Consider the following 22302-nt stretch of genomic DNA (forward strand, 5'->3'; position numbering starts at 1 on the left):
CGAACGGGAAATAAAGATGAATAAAGATAAAATATGAAGTGATAAATGAATAAACACTTCGCATCCAGTGTTGAATGCAAACAAGTAATATTTGTATTGCATTTCAAAGAAAACCAGTGACTATTGGCGAATATTCTTTAACTTTCAAATACATTTTAACAGGTACCACTATTGGGAACCCTGTTTTTTTTAAAAACACTTAGAAATGTTTCACATGTTGCTTTTTAAATCTCAATCTTGCATTGGATTATAATAGCAAGCCTTCTTCCTACTCAGCAGTAGTTGTAGCAAGTGGCTGGTGCCAGCTTCACTTCCTAACACGAGGCCCGAGCCTGACGGAAACATTTGAGTAATAACAGTAACATGTGACCTCATGTTCTATAGGTGTCTATTTGCATTGCCATTCAAACAAACATAAACTGCAGGGCGCCAAACACCTTCAGTCTACTTAACACACCCCTATGCATAATGCCAACTGTCTCCAGGTGCAACAATACACCAAATGGGTGTTAATGTAATCTTTTTTTCAGCCATTTAGCCCCTTCGATGCTCATGACGGAACGGTTCCGTCATGAGCGTCGGTTGACCTGTGCTCATGACGGAACCGTTCCGTCATGGTTCCATAAGCCCAATGGAACGTTCGGCACAGCGCACAAATTTGCGCCGCGCTGATGAGGTTAACAATCTTGTATTATTTTGACTTCCTTTGACAAAAAGGCCCTGAGCTGTCTATCTGAGAATAATTCAACTCCCCTTTTCACAGGATAGTCTATTCATTTTTCTAAAAATAGTTTTTAAAAGGGCTTTTTACTTTTTGGGAAATCCTTAACTATCACTCTGCATAAGAGGACACAGACACAATGCAAAGACAAGTTGTTTAATGAGTAGGTTACATAAGGGCTCTAGCCACATAGCTGGCCATGATGCATTAAGCACAATTTCAGCAGTAAATGACTGATCGACTAGTATGATAAAAATAATAAAACTTGCTCCCAATTACAATTGTCATTGTACTCCCTGCAGGATAACATAGAAACAACTATCCCAGCCCAAGGCAAACTCCTGTTCATTTTGATTTAGTCAAAGAAAAAAGGTCCATTGTGCCACAAAATGTTCAGGGCATAGGTTGCCCCCCAACTCTCCCACCACATCCAAAGCCTCCTCACACCTGGACAACCACTAAGGAGAAAAAAGAAGAAATATGTGAAAATATGGACCCCGGTGGTCTGTTATTGTTCAACCGGATTTCCTACTAGGAGCCTCATAGGAAGCTCCCTTGATCAATGTAGAATCAATTCCATACACCCACCATGTATATAAACATTTCTTAATAACAATCAGCAGTCCCACTCCTATGTCCACTCTCAGTCTCCTATGAAATCATAGTACACCCAAGACCCCCCTTGCCTGAAGGTCCCAATGAAGACCGATCAGACCAGATAAAAAAGAAAATGACCTTTAGTTTCCCAATACTGTCATTCAGGGTATAACTGCCTCATGCTCAACATAGAAAAAACTGAAATGTTGATCTTCGTACATAATACTCACCTTGAGACTCCACCTGGTGGCCCAACAAACTTGGACCCAGAAGCACTCCAACCGACCCCGCTAGGAAACTAGGCCTCAACCTGGACACCTACCTCACCATGAATTCCTAGGTCAATGTTGTCACCTACTCATGCTTCCTCATCCTTCGCATGTTACATATAATCTTCAAGTGGCTTCCACTGGACACCAGCCGTACCATCACACAGGCCATAATGAGAAGAAGATTGGACTATGGTAACAAACTCAACACCGGCATCCCAACCTATCTTCTTCACAGACTTCAAACCATCCAAAACACTGCTGCCAGAATCATCCTCGAACTTCCAGCTTAACCCACACCTCTCCACACCACTCCTCAAAGAGCTTCACTGGCTTCCCATCCAGAAGTGCTGCTAGTTCAAACTTCTCACACACGCATTAAAGTCACTCCACAACATGGGACACGCATAACTCAATCACCGGCTTCACTTCCACCAACCCCCCAGACAACTTTCCTCAGCATCGCTGTCACACACATACCCCACATCAAAAGAAGCAGAACGGGGGGTTGATCATTCTCCTACCAAGCCGCCAAATCCTAGAACGACTTCTTCCAACACATCAGGGCCTTCTCCACTCTTCTTGAGTTCCGATAGCAGCTGAAGACTTGGACATTCAATTAGCCTTCTTGCTGGACCATTGAGACTGCCTGTATTCAAGTCCAGCCTCACCACATGGCTACATTCACCTACTCACCATCCGGATACCTTCACGGGTGACAAGCAGTGCACTACAGATCCACCTTACATTACATTACAGGTATCATCGTGGCAGGGACTATGTCATTATTATTGTACCAGACAGGTCAAAGGCTGTCTTATATCCTACAAATAACACATCACTGTTCCATACGCATTTCTCCAGGCTCCGAGACCAGGACATTTTCCAAAATTCTCAAGAACACAGCCTGTTCATCATTACTCTTATATTTCTTAAATATCAGACACTCATGTCCTGTCTTGACTACTTTACGCTTCATACCCATCATCCCTTGATGGTGAGGAAGTAGACAGTGATGACCCAGAAAGCCAGCCCGGTCATCTCTAGAGAGGTCATAGAAGAGCCTAGCATGCCTTCTTATTCTGATTAGCTGAGAAGCAGCAAATGAGAACAGGGTTTGATGATAGTTCCACAGAGCCCTGATACTATCCCTCTAGCCCTCTGAACTGATCTACTTTACACAGGCAGACCCATACTGAGGACGACGGTGGGTCCTACTGTGGAGACTACCCGATTTCAGACAGTGGGACATTGGACTGAACATCAATTTTGGGAGAGTGGGACACCAAACTCCAAATGTATATCTTCAAAGGATGAAAGTCCACATTTGAATATCAGGTACAAATACACCTAGCCCCTGCTGCTAACAAGGCTACCTAATACAGTTAGGAACCTTTTATCCGTAACATGAAGTTCCACATTAAAGGTTTGCCTGCTTGTATTTATGGGTGTATTTTGTGCCATTTATGTACAGCTCTCCAACTCTTCATTAGAACAGGAAACGAGGCTTAGAACCCCATTTGAACTATTAATGGCCCTGTCTAGAGAGTACATCCCATCGGAAGTGGACAATAATAATTTTCTGTCACCAGCGAGGCTGAAGACAGACCCACTTGGAGAAATAGCCGGGCAAGGGGTGGAAATCTGTGGAAAAAGTATGTGTACATGTGGGGCAATAGTAGGCCACCAGAGTCTTTTGCTGTGCTTTGATATATTTTGAGTCTCAGTCGTGCCCCATTCCAAATGATCCCTTAAATTGTGGATCCTCTTTCCCATATTAAGAGTCTAGCAAGTATCACAGAAAAGCTCACGTAAGTCCTCCTACCAACAGGAAATTACACAAGGGGATGCCAAATCTCACTCTCACGCATGCTCACTAGCTCACATTTCTGGAGTCTTGCCGGTGAAAATATTCTGCCATGAAGCGATTGGCAGAATTTGGCCAAAACTCTGCATTACAAGAGTAACGCCTAGTCGCCAAATTCCAGCAATTCCAAAAGCAGGATGACATTTCCACCCAAGCCTATAGAGGGTGTTCTTCCCAGTTTGTGAATAAGTGTAATCACTGCATTGTTCAATTTGGACTGTAAATTACTGGTGATGTCTGAATCTTTGAAAACCATGGAAGCACCAAGAAGAGAGACAACCCTTGTTGATTTTATAAAAGATGATTGGGATCCCATCTTCCCAAAGGGAGTACCCTGCAGACATTTCCTCAATAGCCATATGAATCTCTACCACTGGTATATCACCCTGTGTTGCTTCCTCATGTCGTCTGATAAATGTGAACATATGTATGTTTTCCAGGAGTTGTTCTTATAACATACATGTATCTTGTGCTTGGAATCTTATAGTGTTCTGAAGTACGGCAAGGTTGGGAGTGATATTGGTGCATTGTGTAAATAGCATGTTATTGCTTCTTCTAATGGCCCAGATAGAGGAGGAGAACTCTTTCTGCCAGACCTGGATTGCTAAGAGGAGACCAACCTTCTTGCCGTGTTGATAATGCCTGATTTTGTATGAATCTCAAAGCTGTTTCCATCTGCACCGTAAAAATGGGCAAAGAACATATTTGGCCATAGATTTCTTCCTCGGCCAGGAAGAAGATAGAGTAGAATTATACCTTGAGGTAAGGTTTCATACCTTAGCCTCCAAGGACCACTTTCTGTTTTTTTTCTGCTTCCTGTGTATTGCAGAAACATGAAGGAGATTACCTCTCAGAGAAGTCTTTCCCTCTGCCCACAAAATTTGTGCCAATAGGACCAACCCCTCATTGTGCTCCAGGTGTTCTGCCAGATGTATTTGGCAATTATATTTTCTATCTGGTTGTTTCTGCAGGAGTTCATCCTTCATAGTTTGAATGGGGAGCCACAATACCTAGAGAGAGGCACAATCATACTAATGCATACATGCAACTACATTCAGCATTGTTTTGTGTACGGCCAGGAAGTTGTCAATATACATGTTTGTGCCAGAAACACAGGAGAGGAATGTATACTAAGACCCTCTAGGGAAGTAACAGTCTCCATACATCTACCAACAAATATTTGGCTGTAATGCTCAAATGATATCTACCCTTGCAAAAGTCCAACTAACCCAACGTGCCTAGGATGTGGTCTATTGTGATATTCCAGTCCCCACAAATCACCAAATTTATCAGACTACATTCTGAGAGAACCATTGATAGTCTACTCCAGAACTCTTCCTAGGCCTATTTGAAAGCACATTTCGAACATAAAACGAGAATAAACTCCTGTAACATAATGTTTGCAAATATAACACCCCATCCAACTCCCTCCTTGTCACCAATATACAATACTATAGGATTATTCGAAGGAGGATGGCCGCCCCATGGTTCCTAAATGAGCAGGAGTTTGGATCATACAGTTGGCAGCTTGTAGACTTCCAACTTCTCCACCCTCTTTAGCTTGTCCAACTCAGAGGTGAACAGATGTGCTTCCTTAATGAAAGATATGTCTTGAAATATCAAAGCAATGTACAAAAGGACATTTTTGCATCTGCTGATGTAAAGTTTGAGTCCATTGACATCAAAAGACATGATCAGACCACTGGTTCTTTTGGTTTAGTGAGGGAGAGTCATTGCTTAATTTGTGATTGAAACAGTGCTGGTATCGAAAGCTCATAATCAGAAGTCTGCAGCCAGTGCAATTAAATGCCCGCTCTTTAATTCACTATCAGACAATCTGTGTGCCTTTATCTGACTCTTGCTTGTTTCTGCTTTCTCCCTTTGCGATGGTTTCTCTGTCGTTCTCTTCTTTCATTTTCTGATTTGTGTATTTTTTTCTTGTTCACTCACGGGGATATCTGATACTGCAAAATAAGTTCTAGTCCCCAATACCAAGTGCCTGTGGCCCCCACTGGCAACCACCAGCTTCAATCAAACACTGAGGATAGTTTATGCCACCCACTGAATTTGACGGTGGACATTGGGTTGTTCTCGTAGCTAGGCATCAATAAGGGTATGAGATAGAACTTAAGGAAATAATTTAAAGAAATCAAACAATTCAACCGAAGGCAGATACCTGTATACTATTTGTCCGGTATTTGTTTGTACTCCTGATGAGTTAAAACACAACCAAGATCCCAAGAGGTACCAGAAATAAATAACTCTTTAGATGAACAGGCTATTCCCACTAACTGGTCCCCGGCTTACCTGAGAGCCAATGCAAACATAAAGACATCAGAGCAGAAGCCATAACATTAATCAGGCATGATAGAACAGGATAGGAGTTATTTCTCCAAAAACAAAACTTGAAGAAGCACAGACAGGACTGACAGACCTTTTGTTTCATCCGACATTTCAGCAGCCCTTGGATGCTGGTTTTTAAAGCCCAGAGCTGCTCCTGGTGCTTCCGTTACTTTCCCAAACTCCCTGACGTTAACTACAGCAAGAACTAGGAGGTTCCAATAGAGAGAGAGAGAGAGAGAGAGAGGAAGAGGGAATGTAGAGAGAAAGCGATCATAAAGGGAGCAGAGAGAGGAAAGAAGGAGAAAGAGAACAGATGGATGAAAAATGAGAGATTGTGCAAGGAGAAGAAATGAAATGGACTGGTTTGAGCATTTCTGCCAGGGCTGCTTTTGGTTTCTCAGTCCAACCCTGAACAGGAACCCAGAAGGGAAGTCAAAACCCCATAAATGAGTGCCCAGGGATTGATTGGGCAGACGTAAAATAACCCAGTCCTGCAGAGAGATTTCTCCCTTGGTTCCTGGTTTTTGGTCAGGGGACCTCCACCACCCTCCACAGTCAAACTGATACACTACCCAACATCATGTCTGCAAGCGTCAGTCTCGTAATAAAACAAACACTACAACATACAAAGAAAACAAGTTATGCCTTCAAGGGAGACCTCAACTTGTCTCTGTCTATGTTCTGCTGGAGTCACATCGGTCCCTCCCATCTTCACCAGTCTTCGTCTGATAATCTCTGAGTGGTCTCTTTCATCATGAGCAGCCTCCAGTGATCATGGTGGGCTCATTCGCAGGCTGTGCCCGGACATAAGTCTGTACCCAGAACTCACAGTATCATTGTTACAGACTGTCCATTTTTTTAAATATGCCAAACTGGCATGACTGACTTTTCAGATATTTTGATCCTTGGTGGGTGCTCAGTAACGGGTCTTCCACCAATTGGTTCTTACCCAAAGCTCTGCAAAATACAAAATGGAACTATTTTGCTGCATGTTTTGGAAACTGGGATTAAACATTGATTAGTCAATTGATAGAAATATATTCTGTTGTCAAAGCATGGGTTGCTAAGTTTTAATCAATGCTGTCCTTACAAGTAGTAATGCATGCCAGTGTAATTATGCATTTATAACTTAATAGCTTTCTCCAATTCAGAAAGTAACAATAGAGTGCTTCATGGATGAGAATTTATCACTCAAAGCACCACCAGCTGAACAAAGGGGAAACAGCCTCAAGAATGTCACTAACTATCTCTTTTTAGGTCAAGCTTACCAGACATCACAGCTGTCTGGCTGAGAAAGACTTATTATGGGCTTACTAGGAAAATGAAGGGTCTTGCAGTCCACCCATTTTTACCAATGGCTGACTTTACTGTCAATCTTTTTTACCTGATTCTTATTTGATGGCTTGCCTTATCCATCTTGTGTTTGTCCTGGATCTTCACAAATTTACTTATGTCCTTCCACGTTTCACTTTTAGGGATTTTTTTTCTTTTGTCTTAAGCACTCAAGAAGAGTGCATGTGTTTTCCAGCTGTGTCTCTAGTGTGCTATTCTTCCCCTTCCATAGTCCATGTTGCTCTCTGTTGTCCATGTGTTTCTTCTCTCCGTGATGTGCTCACCCGCGTGTGCTTCTCTCAGCCTTGCTTTCTTGCCTCTGCTTCTCCCCTAAGCTCCACATCTCTATCTCTCTCTCTCTCTCTCTCTCTCTCTCTCCCTCTCTCTCCCTCTCTCCCATCTCTCTCTCTCTCTCTCCCTCTCCCTCTTCTCTCTCCCTCTCTCTCTCTCTTGCACTCCTTCTCTCTCCCTCTCCATCTCTCTCCCCCTCTCTCCCTCTCACCCCTCTTTGGTTTTCACCACCCCCTCACCTGCTCCCTTCATGTTGCTTGAACCCCATGTTGCTTCCGCACTCTCAGCCCCATGTTTTTTCCACTCCCCATGTTGCTTCTCCCATCTACTTGAAAAAAAAGACTTTTGTGCTTTTAAAAAAAAAGAAATACTGATGCAAAATAACGCTGGAGGCCACTTTACATTTTTTTAAATTCTTCTTTAGACATACTGTACAGCATTGGGAATGCTGTACGGCATCACTAAAAGTCATTAACAAAGTCAGTAGTCCAAAATGCAAGATGCATCTGACTTTGCCAATGTTCTTTGATTTTAGTTGGGGATATTGTTACTCTCTCATTGTAGTTTCGAGTACCAGGAAGAATGGGGGGCATGAACCAGCCTTGTAATACTCTTAGCTGACACCCTCCCTCTATCTTCGTAAGGGCTTGAGTGCCATTTAAGGACAAGCGCGTTCTCTCAATGATTTCTCGACTGTTCAAAATGGCCGCAAATCACCATCAGATTCTCCAGTGGAACACACCAAAATGTACATAGAGGGAGACACGACACTGTATTTGTGGAGATACAGTAATATTAATACAGATATGAATTGAAGATAGGGGGAGGGTGGAGATACCACCATTGACTGCCCTAAAACAGTAGATGAGTCGCCTCCTTTCTCCAAAGAGAATAATAGGCCAGAGGGGCCGAGTGGAAGACACCAAACGCGTATAAAAACAGACGTGAACACGTATGTACGCAGGCTCAGGGAAAATGAATTTTTCCTTTCAGGTTGGTGAAGGCGGATTGAAAGCGCCTGACAACTCACCAGCACCAAGCAAACAAAAGCTGACATCCCATCGTTCCACGGTATTGCCTCAGCGGTGTGTCTACACTCTTCAACCTTTTTATGCCTTTGATATGGCGAGGGAAGGAAAAGTAGGTCGGCACAAATTGTTTTTCCGAGAACCATATATTTGCAGTGCGCGATTTGCTGCCCGTGTTTTTACGAGTCAGCCGACCTGCCTAATGGATATTAGCTGAATATTCAGAGGGCGTTTATTGCTAATGTCGCCTCCTATCCTCTTCACTCATCAGCGCTGCACGCCTACCTTTGACCTACACTGAATGCTTAAGTATATGTGAGAACCGGAGAATCCTCAAGGTAGCATTGTTACTCACTAAAAAGTATGCCTGTTGCGTCAATATATTTGTATAGGTAAAGTCCCGCTATTTTCAGTATTTCACGTAGTGCACGGTGGGGGAGTCTAGCATAGGTTTTGTACTGGAAGGTATCTTTCCAATACAAGATACTATGCTAGCGCCAGGACACCCCAGGGTAACAGTGCGCTTTATAAGTACAACTAACATAACATTACATAACATACCATAACATAGATAGACGTAAACCATTTTCCCTCTTTATATGTGTGCTGTACAGTGCAGCACACATGAAAGCATTTCTTCTTTGTTGCGCCTGCTTCAAAAGGGCGCCATCTTCTGATTCTAAACCATGTCTAGTTTATTTATTAAGTTGGGTTTAGTGTCAGAAGCCTTGCTTGCATGGGAACGCCCATGCTCAACCTATGGTGCGCCCCCTTGGTGCTAAGTAATACAAAGCAGCGCTATGCGCTACTTTGCGTTACTTTCACCTTATTTCCAGCGCTAAACAAGTTTAGCATTGGAAAGTTAATAGGAAAAGAAAGATTTTGTGCCGATTTGCATCACAACATGATGTAAAATCTTAGTAAATCGCTCCCTCTGTCTTATGTTTTCTGGAAATACATTTCTTCTAGGTCCTGGATAGTCCTGGGCAAAATTTGTATTGAACTACCCCTAAAAGTAATCATTTTCAAATTTAAAATTTTGTGCATAGGAGGCTCATTCACAAAACTTTTTTGCCACTAAGAGCTTGCTCACTTAAAAAAAAAGTAACATGCCCATCTAAATGCATAATTTGATTTCACTAGTTTTTTAATAAAATTTCGCCAAATTTCATGAAAACGACTACATTGTTTTTAACCACCTAAATTCTGTCCCTGTTGCCTAGAGTGTTGAGTTGTCTCACTGGTGTCTCTTATGCTCCCTCTCTTGTGCCTTGTAATGATCTCCCATGCTCCACGCGCCTCTTAAGCTGTAGTCCCTGTTTCCATGCTTTGTCTTCTACCCTCTAAACTTGTCTTTCGCACTATGAGCCTGTTTCACAAGTGACAGGTATGTGCTTAATGTTCTCCCTCCTTTGAATCTTATTCTCTCCCTCTCATGCTCTGGAGTAGTATCCCTGGCTTTTCCGGGCCCCCTCAAAATGTTTCACAATTATTCTACTTAACTGGCAATGTTTAAATATGTCTAGACTTATTTACACATTGCAGCTAAGTTATGTCACTGTTTTAAAAATGCAAACAAATACATGATTTCCAAACATACTATTCCAGTGAGGCAGGCCTTACTAATGTGTAAAAGTATCCACAGTGTGGTTATTAGAAATGGTAGTGAGAGTCTTGGAGAAAATGTTATGTCCCTTCCCTTTTGACACCTTCTCCCAGCCAGGATGTAAATGACAATGGTGGCCCATTGCAAACGAGCTTACTGCTGCTCATTTTTTTAGGCTGAAAACAAAGCCTAATGTTTCTTCTGGCCAGAGTCTGGCGCCCCCCTGGGATCACTTGAGGCCCCCTAGGGGGGCCCGCCTCCAAGTTTGAAGAAGTCTGCTCTAAAAAAAAAAAACCTGACTCCTGGAGTTGTCTTCCAAACTTTGAGCTGTCTCATAGAATAAAGATTTATTTCCCAGAATCAATAGCATTCAATGTGTCACTGACTCTTAGGCTGTGACCAGCCGCGTAGCTAGGGGGGGGCGAGGGGGGCGGACCGCCCCAGGCGGCACTGTTTTGGGGGTGGCAGCAGCGCGTAACTGGTGTGCCCCGTTGCGGTGGCCTTTTTATTGTACAGTGCTGCTTGTACAGTGCTGCTCTGACACCTTCGGGTAAAAGAATGCATTAAATAAAATCCTGACGTTGAGGCTGTGCAATGATGACACATCCGTTAGTCTGGCACTGTGAGGGGACGTCACGTCACGTCACGTCCTGCTTCCAAAGGCGGGGAAGATAGTTTTTGGAGCAGGAAGCGGCGCGGCCTGGCTCTGCGGGACCCACCTCTATTATGGAGCTTGAAGCACCTGCCTCCTGCTCACAGCTGCAAGGCCGCCGCCCTGTGCTGTCTCGCTCATCCATTACCGAGGCGAGCTGAGCTCACAACACATCCTGGAGTCGGTGACCGGCGGTTCCAGCAGCGGCCGCCAGGACTGTCGAGACTTTGAGGACAGCCCCGGACCAAGAAAGCGGGTGGCAAACTGACTTGAAGTAAGTACCAGCCACCCGACTTTCTATTAACACCATGCTGCTGCAGAAATACACGATCTTTAAAACGGCACACGCTCTTTGAGAATAAAATAATCAATAGAGGAATACAGAAGACTGGTGACTGGCAAGATGGGATGCACAAGGGCGCTCTAAATAAAAAAGAAAGTAAAGAAATAGGCGGCCTTCAGGGAGAGGCTGCGAGCAGAAGCAAGAGAGGGGGCACAAGAGATTGTAAGTCATGGAAGAGGGAAAGAAAGCACCAGCAGCAACAAGAAGATGATGGGGGAGTGAGATAATTGAAGAGGGTCGAACATAATGGCATGGAGAGCGTGAAATGGAGATCGGAATGAGACACAGGTTTGGGACAGTGGTGAGTGGAAGGTTGGTGATGTAAGAAGTTGAGAAATGAAGGGCAGGGGAAAAAAATGAAATGTAAAGCAGGAGGGGCTGATTGGGGGAAAAGAAAATGATGAAAAGAATGTAAGGGGAGAGCAATGGAATGACGGGGGAGGGAAAGGAGAGCATAAAGGAGACAAGGGGAGTCTTCCTTGGCCGGGGGACATGATGACTGCAGACAGAAGTGTGAAAAAACGAGAGTAAGAAAGAGAGAAGGAGGCAAGAAGGGAAGGACTGAGAACGTGAGAGAGGGAAGGGTAGGGTGGAGATACAGGGAAAGAATTAGTAAAGAAGTGAAGAAAGAATGACCGTGTGAGTGGGAAGGAGACGGAAGAGGAGGCTAGAGGGGGAAGATTTGGGGAGAAATAAGAAAGAGACTGGGAAATAGAAGGAGAGAGGGGAGGAAGGGTTAGAGAAAAGAGATAGGGCCGAGAGGGGCGGAGGCTGTCCTATCATGGAGAGGGGGGGCTGTTTAAATAAGGGAATGGGGCAAGAGGAATAGGGGAGGGGTAAGGGTTCGAAGAGGGATTGAAGGGGTGTAAAGAAGAGTACGAAGCAAATGTAGGAATCCAGGAGGGACAGAAGGAGAAAAGATTGTAAGAGAAAGTATGTGAATAAGGGCGGGAGTAAAGGAGTGAGAATGGAAGGGGAAAATAGAGGTTAAACAATGAGGAAAGGAGGCCGCTGAAAAAAAGTGGAAGGGAGAAAGGGGGAAAATATAAGGACGAAGGGAGTGAATGAATAATGGGACGTATGAAGATGGACAAAGGAAGAAAGTGAGAAGGAATAAGGCAGAGAGACCTCACTAGAAGAATTAGATACATACTATGAGCAGACGTGTCAGTAACAGCTGTAGTGTTCCTGGTATATCAGCTCTACGAAGTAGGGGAACCAGATACTCATGTTTCTAGCAGGAGCAAATCCCTGAACTTTCCAAGGATGGGAGTGAGGTGGGGGACCAGTGCGTGAACACATTACACCTACAATTGTTTGCATTAGTTCACAATCACATGATATTACCGTGGTGAGTCGAAGCCCACTTCCTATCCAATTCTCGTAGACATACAAAAACCTTTTTCGTGTATTGACAACACATTCTTTTTGTCTTTATTTTGCACTTGACTTTTATACAGTGCGAATCTGAACCAAAGAAACGCTTTAAAGTAGCACCAGTCACGTGGCACTGTTCACAATTAGTTTTTAGGCCCGGGCAGATTTGAGTAATGGAATGATTTGCAGGTCCAATATGCTTCATGGCCGGGTGTGCGCGCTATCTACCATACATTGTGCTATGCGAAGGCCTGACGATCTGGGAAACTGTCATATCAGCTGAAGTTGCATTACTCTGGGCTGATTAGAAAAGTCGCTGTGCAGCTACAGGTACACACAAAGAGGAAATATGGAAATAGGATGGTTTTGGCGGAGCGTAAATTCAGTTTCTACTAAGTAGAACTGAAGTGTTTTTACCTATGTGCTTGTTATGTTACACACAACATCTAAAGTAGGTAATTTGCATGCTTTATGACTCTTCAATCAGCCCGAGTTTCTGTTGCACATACCTTGCCACGCATTTGAGGTGAGTAAAATATATATGCACATAACAGCCCCTTCTCAGGCAGGAGACACCCGATTTTTTTATGCCAAAAATTGCTTTATTGTAGCGCTGTCCTGCCTGAAATGCCGCTGCTTTAATATGGGAGTGCTGGCTCACAGGCCACATCGATGTGCCTGCTGTCTCGAAACGGGTCTCTATCGGGCTGTTTTGGGCCCTGGCACTTTTTTCCAGACTGCAGTGACAGCAAACTGCTGTCACTGCAGTCCGGAAAAAAAACGGACCACCTGTGCCAGGGCTCAAAACAGAGCCCGATAGAGACCCGTTTTGAGGCACCCTTTAAAAAACTGCCGGTGCTCAGACCCTTTGAGACCCGGTCCACTTAAAGTGCTGTCTGAGGCTTTCATGCACCCCATGCTCTATTCTGTCTCAGTGTTAATTGCTTAGACTAGCAATACATTTTCAGCCTCAGGTTGTGAATAAATAACGGTCGGCACCGCACACCCTGCTGTTATCTGCAAATCCATTTTTATCAAATTGCTCAGTGTGTCTTTTTGAGATAAATTACAGTCTGCAGAGGGGTTGTGCCCTTGTACCCTTCCATTTCCAGTGCTTTGCAGCCGTTTAACAATCTTCTTACAGTTTCTCGGTGCTCAAATGGGTGTAATTTCGGATATTTATGTTTCCGTTGTTTTTATTGCTTGATTTTCCTTGCGAAAAAAGTGTCACTCATAGTTGTTGAAATGTCACTCATAGTTACGCTGACATTATAAAAATGTCACACTTAGCAATCTGAAACCTTGGCAGCTATGCTTCCTTTATGTCCGGCCTGCTGTTGTTCGCCGTACTTCCGGTGCCAGCTGCGCCCCTCCACATGCACAAACCATGAGCTGAACATTGCAGGCATTGCCCTGTAACTGCAGAAACATAGACATGGCTGTCTGTTGTACAGTAGGGTGTCGGAGAACATTCTATATAGTATAGAACCCTGCAAATGCTGGTAATTTCTAACTTGCACAGACATACAGTTTTACAGATAAAACTAATATAGCGCACAAACGATGTGTGGAAATCAGGTGTCAATCAATCAAACAAACAGGATTTGCATAGTGCTACATATCACCTGTGAGGTTATCTAGGCAATGTGGGGTGGGGGCAGTGCTGCTGCTGAGGGACGTTAATCGAATAACCATGTTTTTAGGCCCTTCCTGAAATCCTGCAGGGTGGCAGTCTGTGTGTTCTCCTTTTTAGTGCCGGTCACCGGTGTATTTAACTGTGTAGCCTTGGACCGTGTCATGTATGTGCATGTAACTCGCATGATCGAGGTAACTATTAGCGGCGATACTACGTGTTTCTCGGTCCTTTTTCCCCAGCACCCCTCACCCTCCTCCCCAGGGCGGCAATCTGAGGGATAGCCCCGGGCGCCACAAGCTCTAGCTACGCCCCTGGCTGTGACCTTCTTTATCAGGCTCGGGACTTGTGCTTCAGCTCCTCTCTCTGTCTCTTAGGTTCTAGCTTCTCTCACAGACTTAAACCTTTCTCTGTACCTGTCCCTGTGTTCTAGACCGTTCTCCTGTTCCCTCAGCCAGTGTCACAGGTACTCTACCTGCTCCATTTGGTGAACCTGTTTCACAGACTATTACTCTTCTCCTTTCTTTAGGTCGGGCTCTCAGAATAAATACTTCTTGTCCAGAATCTCTATTGTAAGTCTGGACTCTGACTTGTCTCCCTGGCTGCTTCTCGCAGAGCTTGATGGTCTTCAGACTGTCTCTATGTACTTGGGTGTCCCCGCAGTTTGTAGGACTGATGCGCATACTCTCTGATGCTCTGGGACAGCCTGTTACACCTGAGATAATCTCCCTGCCACTGCCTCATTCCAGGCTTTATACTCATCACCCAATGCAGGGCTGTGCTGTGGCTCTGCCCTGTCTCCCGGCTCGGGTTTGTGTCACAGTCTTGCCTGTCTCAATGACTTGTCGTCAACAATAGGGATGCCACTGAATAGACACGTCACAAGGGCTCTCACTCTGTCTCTCTCAGTCTCTGCACCTGTCCATCAGGCTTTTGACCAGCCTACCGGTTCTGGCTACCTCATAGATAGAAAACCTGTCTCTCAAGCCTTTCTGTGCTCCATTGCGGCCCGTAGCCTCTGAGTTGGTCTCACAGGCTCTCCACAGGCCCTATCTCAAAGACTATGCCTGTCTTACAGGTTCTTGAATTGTCCCTCTGAACTTGTCTGTCAGGCTCTGGTCTGGGCCCACCTCAACGACTGCACACCTGCTTCTCAAACTTTATCCAGTGGACCGGTCATTTATTCTTGAACCAGATGCACATGTTCTCTGTAGGTCTGTAGGCTCTGCACATGTCTCCCAAAATCGGTGTTGTCTCCCGGTGCCTGGAAGTATCCCTGGAGTCCTGGGTCTGTCCCTCAGGCTTTGAGCTTATACCTTTCGTTCTGGGCTGGTTTCTTTCCCCACGTGGCCTTTTTCCCGAAGTATTTTTGGTAAGTGATGTGCTTGTCACCCCCATCTCTTTGTTGTCTTTGGTCTGCGCTGTCATGTAGAGAGCTTTGTAGGTTGCAGTTGTCCAACAGCTTCCACGGAGTGGTTGTTCCGAAGAATTGTCTTAGGAACTTTGCAGAGCCCTCATAAACAACCGAAGGAGAAATCGACAAGTCAATAATTATTTGAGCAAAAATTAGGTGAAGTAAACTATTGTTGAAAACAGCAAAGCAGAATAAGGAGAAATAATGAGGAACATCGACTGCTCTGCGAGGGGCTTAACATCCGCCACATCCTGTAATGATGAACTGGGAAACCATTACTTTTGAGCAAAATACTCCCTATTTCAGAGATGTCGATAAAAAATAACAGCTTTAACTGTGCAACGCAGAGCCGAATGTGAGAAACAGTAAAATGGATCTGGGATTATGCGATTTTTGTCTTTAAAGCAACTGTCATAAAACGAAGTTTCCAATTTGGCAGAAGCAATTGAAAAGCGAGACAGGCGAACATTAAAGCTCACCAATGCTAATGCGGATAAGAAAAAATCCTACAGGGAGAGATGAGAAAAGCACTGCTGGAAATACACAAAGAGCTGATGCACACACAGGCCCAAGGCGTACATGGTGTGAATTTCAGTGAGAACAGGCAGAACACGGTCAGAGGTACTGTAAATTGAAACACAGTTCCATGTAGAGAGGTAGGTGTTCATACAAACATAGGGCAACCAACCTGCGCTTCCAGACCAACAGAAAAACAAGCCCCTACATGCACCCAGGCAGAAATGACGTACCAAACTCTAATCAGAGAGGCACAGCAATGCTTGCCATAAATACATGCACGCAGATTGTACAGGCACTGGCAGGCCTAAGAAGCAAACTCATTCAGACACAACAAACCTAGTGCATATATTAAAACAGGTGCACTCACCATACGTCCATGTTGGATCCATGCCAGAGTTTCAAAATACCCATTGACAATATAAATGATTTCATTTCCTTTTAGATTTGTTGAAGGCAGAAGTGTCCTGCTGAAAATAGGACCTGGATGTTGTAAAGTCCTTAATTAGAGAATACAATCTTATTTAACAAAGTTAATAAAATGTATTAGAGGACTGTAGAGTCGCATCAATAATAATCATGGTCCAGTCATGTTGAAACAATTTTCTCAACGTGACAAGTATTCAGAAAATGTAGTCATTCGTCTTTATTATTGGAAGGGAAGGAGGACATGCTGCATTTTCGGAAAATGAAAGAATAAGCCAGTGTACATTTCAACAAAGCTGTGTGTTGTTTTTTTTTTGTTTTTTTTAGGTTTTCCTCAAATAGTTTTTCGTGAGTGCTGAGTCGTTCAGCCAGACCCCATAATGTCATACCAACAGCATTTTTATAATATGATGACTACCTTTTCCTTCCAGAGGTTATTGAAATCAGATAGTGCCACTTAAAATAATATTTACCGCTTAGTCTATCGAGCAAGTTACATTACAGGCCTCCATCTGCTGCGATGCAGCACTGAACAAGCATGTTCATTCAGATCCTGGGTATAAACTTCGAAATTGCTTGTTGTGTAGCGATCTGGGCCAACCCTCTTACCATTTAGCCTCCGATGGACATTTTCTTTGCCGCCTGAGAGGAGAAGGGAGTTAGCAGTCAACCACTTTTGAGTAAAAGTGTAACCCATTTGGCCGCACAGTAAGTCCCAGGCTGCACAAAGAGAACCAGGAATCAGTGACTATAGTTAAGAGATTTTACTACAAATTAGCAGTCCAGTTAAGGTAAACAAATCTTAGTGCCATGCTGTAAAGGTACAGAGTAACAACTGGAAAACACAACCGCCTGAAGAAGTTTAGGCGTGCCTATAGACGGCAAACAAGTAGTTCAGTCACAGCAATACAAAAGACCAGTAGCAGAATCTGATGGCCAGAGAAGAGTTTCTGTTTCTCTCATTTATACATGAGTAACGTCCAGTGTCAACTAAATAAAGTCCAAACTAAGGAGGATGGTTTTGGAACCTAAAAAATCTCCCAAAAATCTGAAAAATAGAAAAAAGCGGGGAAGTGCAGGAAGGTGTCAGAATTTCAGAAGCTCGGCCAATAGTCTTCTTGAGACAAGGGAGTAAGTGTTAGCCTAAGCTACACTTAGCAAACATTGAAAAGGGATAAGCATAGTGGCCTAAACCTCTCAGAGTCCAAATGAAAATGGCTGGTCATCATCCAGTGTGAACATCAGGTATTTCCTCCAAAACCTCCTAACGCAACCCCCCCACTGTTCGCATCTTCAGGAATTCCATTGTCCTTACCATTCTCAGGTTGTAAGATGAAACATCAGGGCTTTCTTGCAGGCCGAGCATGGGAACAGCATTGCTCGCAAGTACCTGTGGCTCATAGTTACATTACTAAGTGGACACTTTCAGTTGCCACTCCAGCTCTCGATGTTCCTTGTGAAGTCCTTTTCTCAAGCTCTCGCTATCGCTAGTACTGTGCTGTATCTATTCTCAAACTAACAAACCACATGAATTGTAACTGCAAGTAAATAGACATGCAAGCAGAAAAAGGAAACAGTATTTTATGCAAGAAGAAAAATAAGCCTAATCAGGACAACTTAAAGTATTACATCAATTGTGCACATTTAATCACCACTGAATAAAAACTGCCTGTACATTAGATTCATGTTAAATTTCTTAAAGGAAAAGTAATTTTTGAATACCCGCCTCCAATTGTGACTAAGAACTACATTATAAATGCAAGTGTGAATCATTAGTGCACGCATTACATAAAACCTTTTAGTTTTTAAGCTACACATACTCATAGTATGAAGATGGTTTATTTAGCAAGTCTCTAAAAAGTATATCATCTATACAGTTAAGGCACAAAGTCTATGCATGAGTTGCTAATCCTACAGTGAATGCACTTTAATAGTGATGTCAACTGAAATACTTTACATTAATAACGTTAGGCCTCACTAAATATTTAATGCTAAGTGTACATAGATATTGCGTATTTGTGACATTTAAGGGTGGAGCCAAAATTGCACTGCTCCACTTGTCTCCTGTTAATTCTCCTTTTTGCGCTTCTTGATTTCAAATCTGGTGATGCTGTGGCTTCTTGAGTTATGTTGGCCTATTGCAATGGTTAGTTTTCTCCGAAGTAGGGTAGGGTGATTTGGATAGCTGTTTTTTGCTACTTTGTCAGTGTTGCAGCACACGTGGATTCTGAGTCAAGAGTCCAGGGGTCTCCCCCTTCTCCAAAGGGGTTGCATAATTGTACCTAGTACTGAAATCAACCTGGACATTTCAGACTAATTTGTCATTGAGTTAAGACACAAAGCGGGGTGAGTACAGCAATTAGGTACAGTTTAGGAAGCCTGGATCAATGATCTTGGAAATGGAAACTTAGCTGCAGCACGCCTAAGTGCATAGTCATGCACTTAAAGCAAATATATCCTAAAGAGCTGTGCACTGTGGGAAATGAGTCTATATAAATAACCAAAAAGTCGAAAAGAAGGTTGTTTTATTTTGGTTACGTATTTCTGACATGACCTCATTTGGAGTGCTTTATCTGTTTCTAGGGGCTTCATGTGGCATAGTGTGTATAAAAAGACAGACAATAAAAGCACGCCTGGCACCTCAATAACAACACTGTACTGTATTACTTAATCTGTGTATTATTGCATATATTCACTTAACTCTGGTGATAGTTGCAGTGATTTACGAAAACATGTATTGACTTACTCCAAAATGTGTATTTCCATTACTCAGAATTGTTAACTTCATATTTACTTCATATGGCTTTGTGGCCCTCAAAAAAGAAAATCCAGAATTCTCCTTCTGGGAAAAAGCGATGTACCTTTTTTCTGAAACTCTAAATAAGGGTTGATGTAAATGGAAGTCTTAGTGACTGAATTGCAATCCTTGAAAGAGCTCAGTACTACCGTGCACTTTGTTGTCAGCGTAAGCTTTAAGATGGAGGCCAAAAGATGAAACCTAATTGGTCAATGGGTACGATATGTGTAAAGACAGGAGTCCATGATGTGTCACCAGAGCCCAACGTTCTTGCTCTGAGTCACTAGGGAAACAATCAACACAATGATCATAAACTCCTGCTGCCACCTTCACAGACATAATTATTTGTCGAAATAATTGATGAGGCAACATCCGGTCACAGAACAGGTGCTGGCTACAGTTCAATAGGTGTATATACAGGATATCGTGCTAGGTTCTGTGAGTGCTTACCAAACCAAAGTAATAGGGGATGGAATAGGGCCAGATATCAGGTCCCAATGAGCATTTCTCAGTTTATGAAGCTGAGTCTATGGGGCCTAAATACAAATAAAAACATTCCTATTGGTCATTTTAAATTCAGCCTGGTTCAACATTGGTCAAGAAGGGCTGGGACAAAGACATTTTTGGAGGATCGCCCCAAGAGATAGATGTACGTACAATTAATCTAAACTGGGATTATTTACCAAGCCAGTGGTTGACTTCAAAATGTGGCATGGAACTGGCCTTGCTGGACTTACGTTGGACACCCGCGTATAGTTCCAAAATCAAACAATATTCAGTTCTGCCGCCACCCATGTTGGGATTTGCATCATGTGCGCACTACAAAGAGCACGCACGGCAAACCCTCTAAATAATGAAAAACCCTAATCCTATTAGAGAGAGTCTTTCACTTCTGTGAGCTCGGCAGCTATTCAGTGGTAACTGCATTACAATGAAGCACTTTCTTTATGGAACACAAAGCAGAAGCCTCCTTCTGCAGAAGGATCTGAAGTTTTATGTCTGTCTGATAGTTCTTTATTTCCTTAACTCATTTTCTCGCTTCATTATTGTAGTTTCGGAATGTTACATGTTAGTGTTGAGTGTAATAGACTGCACAGGCGAACATATTTGCAATAAAGGGTTTATTATGTTAGAGCTTTATGGGGTTTCCATACATAAAATCCCTTCCCATCCTCACAGGGTCTGATCTAAGATAAAGAGGTTTACAGATCTGTATTAAACCTACTCTGGTGTCTGTCTCAATGTTTTACACTGGTATAAAGAATGGTATGTTCTAAGCATGAAAGATGATGCCGTGCAGACTGCAACCACGTTTTTCGATCCATGACTTGTGAAACTGGCTGAAATATAAGAGCTATTTGAAACAAAATTGCAAATTTAAGAATTGATATTAACCATTTTAGAAAACATTGAGAAAACCCTGGTCCGGATGACCATGTAAGGGTGAAACACGTGTCGGCTGTTGAAAATCTCAAACTGTACCTTGTAATATCTCCAATAAATGCTGAAAATCTAAAATCTATGAAAAACAGTTAAACAAATTAAACATCATCACCTGAAAACATGAACGGAGGAGGGGGTACTTAAATATTTTCACTATGCTCTAAGCATAACCTGCAGAGTGAAACGAGCTATAAATATGAAACAGTGAGTTATATTGCTGACCACCAACGTAAAACATACTTAAAATCAGCAAAGGACATGTTCTACGCATGACTGGCAGTGTAAAGAAAAGGCATGTTCGAAGCATGACCATGAGCGTGAAACGAGCTCTAATTGTTAAACAGCAAATTCTTCATTGACCACCAGGGTAAACTCAACTCTGTCTTAATCCTATTTAGCAAGTGACCCGCAACATACAGTAAAGGTATGTTTTAAGCATGACCTGTATCGTGAAGAAAGCTTTAAATATAAAACAGCAAGTTCTGTCTCTAACCACCAGCACAAAGCATACTCTAATAAGAGAAGGGCATATTCTAACTGTTACTGTCAGTCTAAAGGAAAGGCGTATTCTAAGCATGACCAGGAGTGTGAAACTAGCTTTAAATGAGAAGCAGCAAGTTCTGTCACTGACCACCAGCGTAAACCCAGCTCTGAATTAAAAAAAGTAATACTATGATCATAGGTAGCAAGTGACTGGCAACATAAGGGAAAGACATGTTCTAAGCATGACTAGCAGTGTAGAACCAGCTGTGAATAGTTGAAAGGCATGTTCTACACATCGCTACGGCGTGAAGCCTTCTCAGAGTCTGAAACAGACATACTCTTCATCTGACCGGTAACATACAGGCAGATCTGTACCCGAGGACGGTATGTTCGCCAGGTCTGGTTAGTATGTAGGAAGGCATGTTCTAATGAGAATAGGCATCACTCAGCCAGGTGTGAAGAGAGGAAGGCATGCTTTAAGTATGGCCTGCGGCATGAGAACAGGTGTGAATAGGAGGAAAGCAGATTCTAACCGTTTTAGCCAACATAAAGCCCACCCTAGAGGTGAAGTAGGGGCGTTTCAGCGACTGACTGCAAAGCACTAAGTGTGAAGTGGAGGACGCCATGTTCAAGACTCGAAGGTAACATAGGATGAACTCTGAAGTGCAAACAGATTTTCTTTTAGGTGTGATTGAGAGCTGATGGCCTCGCCTTGATGTCATGTCTGAGGAGGAGTCAGTTTGAACCCAAGGCTCACCAGTGGGCAGAGGAAATTAAGATAAACGGAAATAACACAGGTTGTCCATTGCACACTGGATGACGTGAACAGAACACTTAACCGGAATGTACACAAAACAGCAAAACATATTTTAATGGTGCTGTTCAACTTTACAGAACACACAATTTATAATGGGGGTTATCAAAAGTTACACAGCAGGTGATGCAGAGAGCTGTTCAACTCTAGCAATCTTATCTGACTTTACGCAACAAAGGATTTTAACAGCGCAGCTTAAATTGACACAACTCTTGCTATTACATGTACACAATGTAGGATTATAGCAGTGCTGTTTGCCTTTACAGAGCTTCTTAGAACCCGTTTTTCTACACCTCTGCATATCATTTTTTGACTTTCCATCTTCCTAGGAAGGTTACTCTCACCATCTT

The 22302-nt window shown here is 43.1% G+C and overlaps 1 protein-coding gene across 1 annotated transcript in view; it reads left to right on the forward strand.

Moving 5' to 3' along the window:
- CSMD2 (CUB and Sushi multiple domains 2) overlaps positions 1-22302 on the forward strand; it is a 1651801-nt gene that overhangs the window by 1130120 nt on the left and 499379 nt on the right. The gene's annotated exons all lie outside the window — the stretch shown is intronic.

The sequence above is a fragment of the Lissotriton vulgaris genome, chromosome 2_1 (genome assembly GCF_964263255.1).
Source record: "Lissotriton vulgaris chromosome 2_1, aLisVul1.2, whole genome shotgun sequence".
NCBI classification, from domain to species: Eukaryota; Metazoa; Chordata; class Amphibia; order Caudata; family Salamandridae; genus Lissotriton; species Lissotriton vulgaris.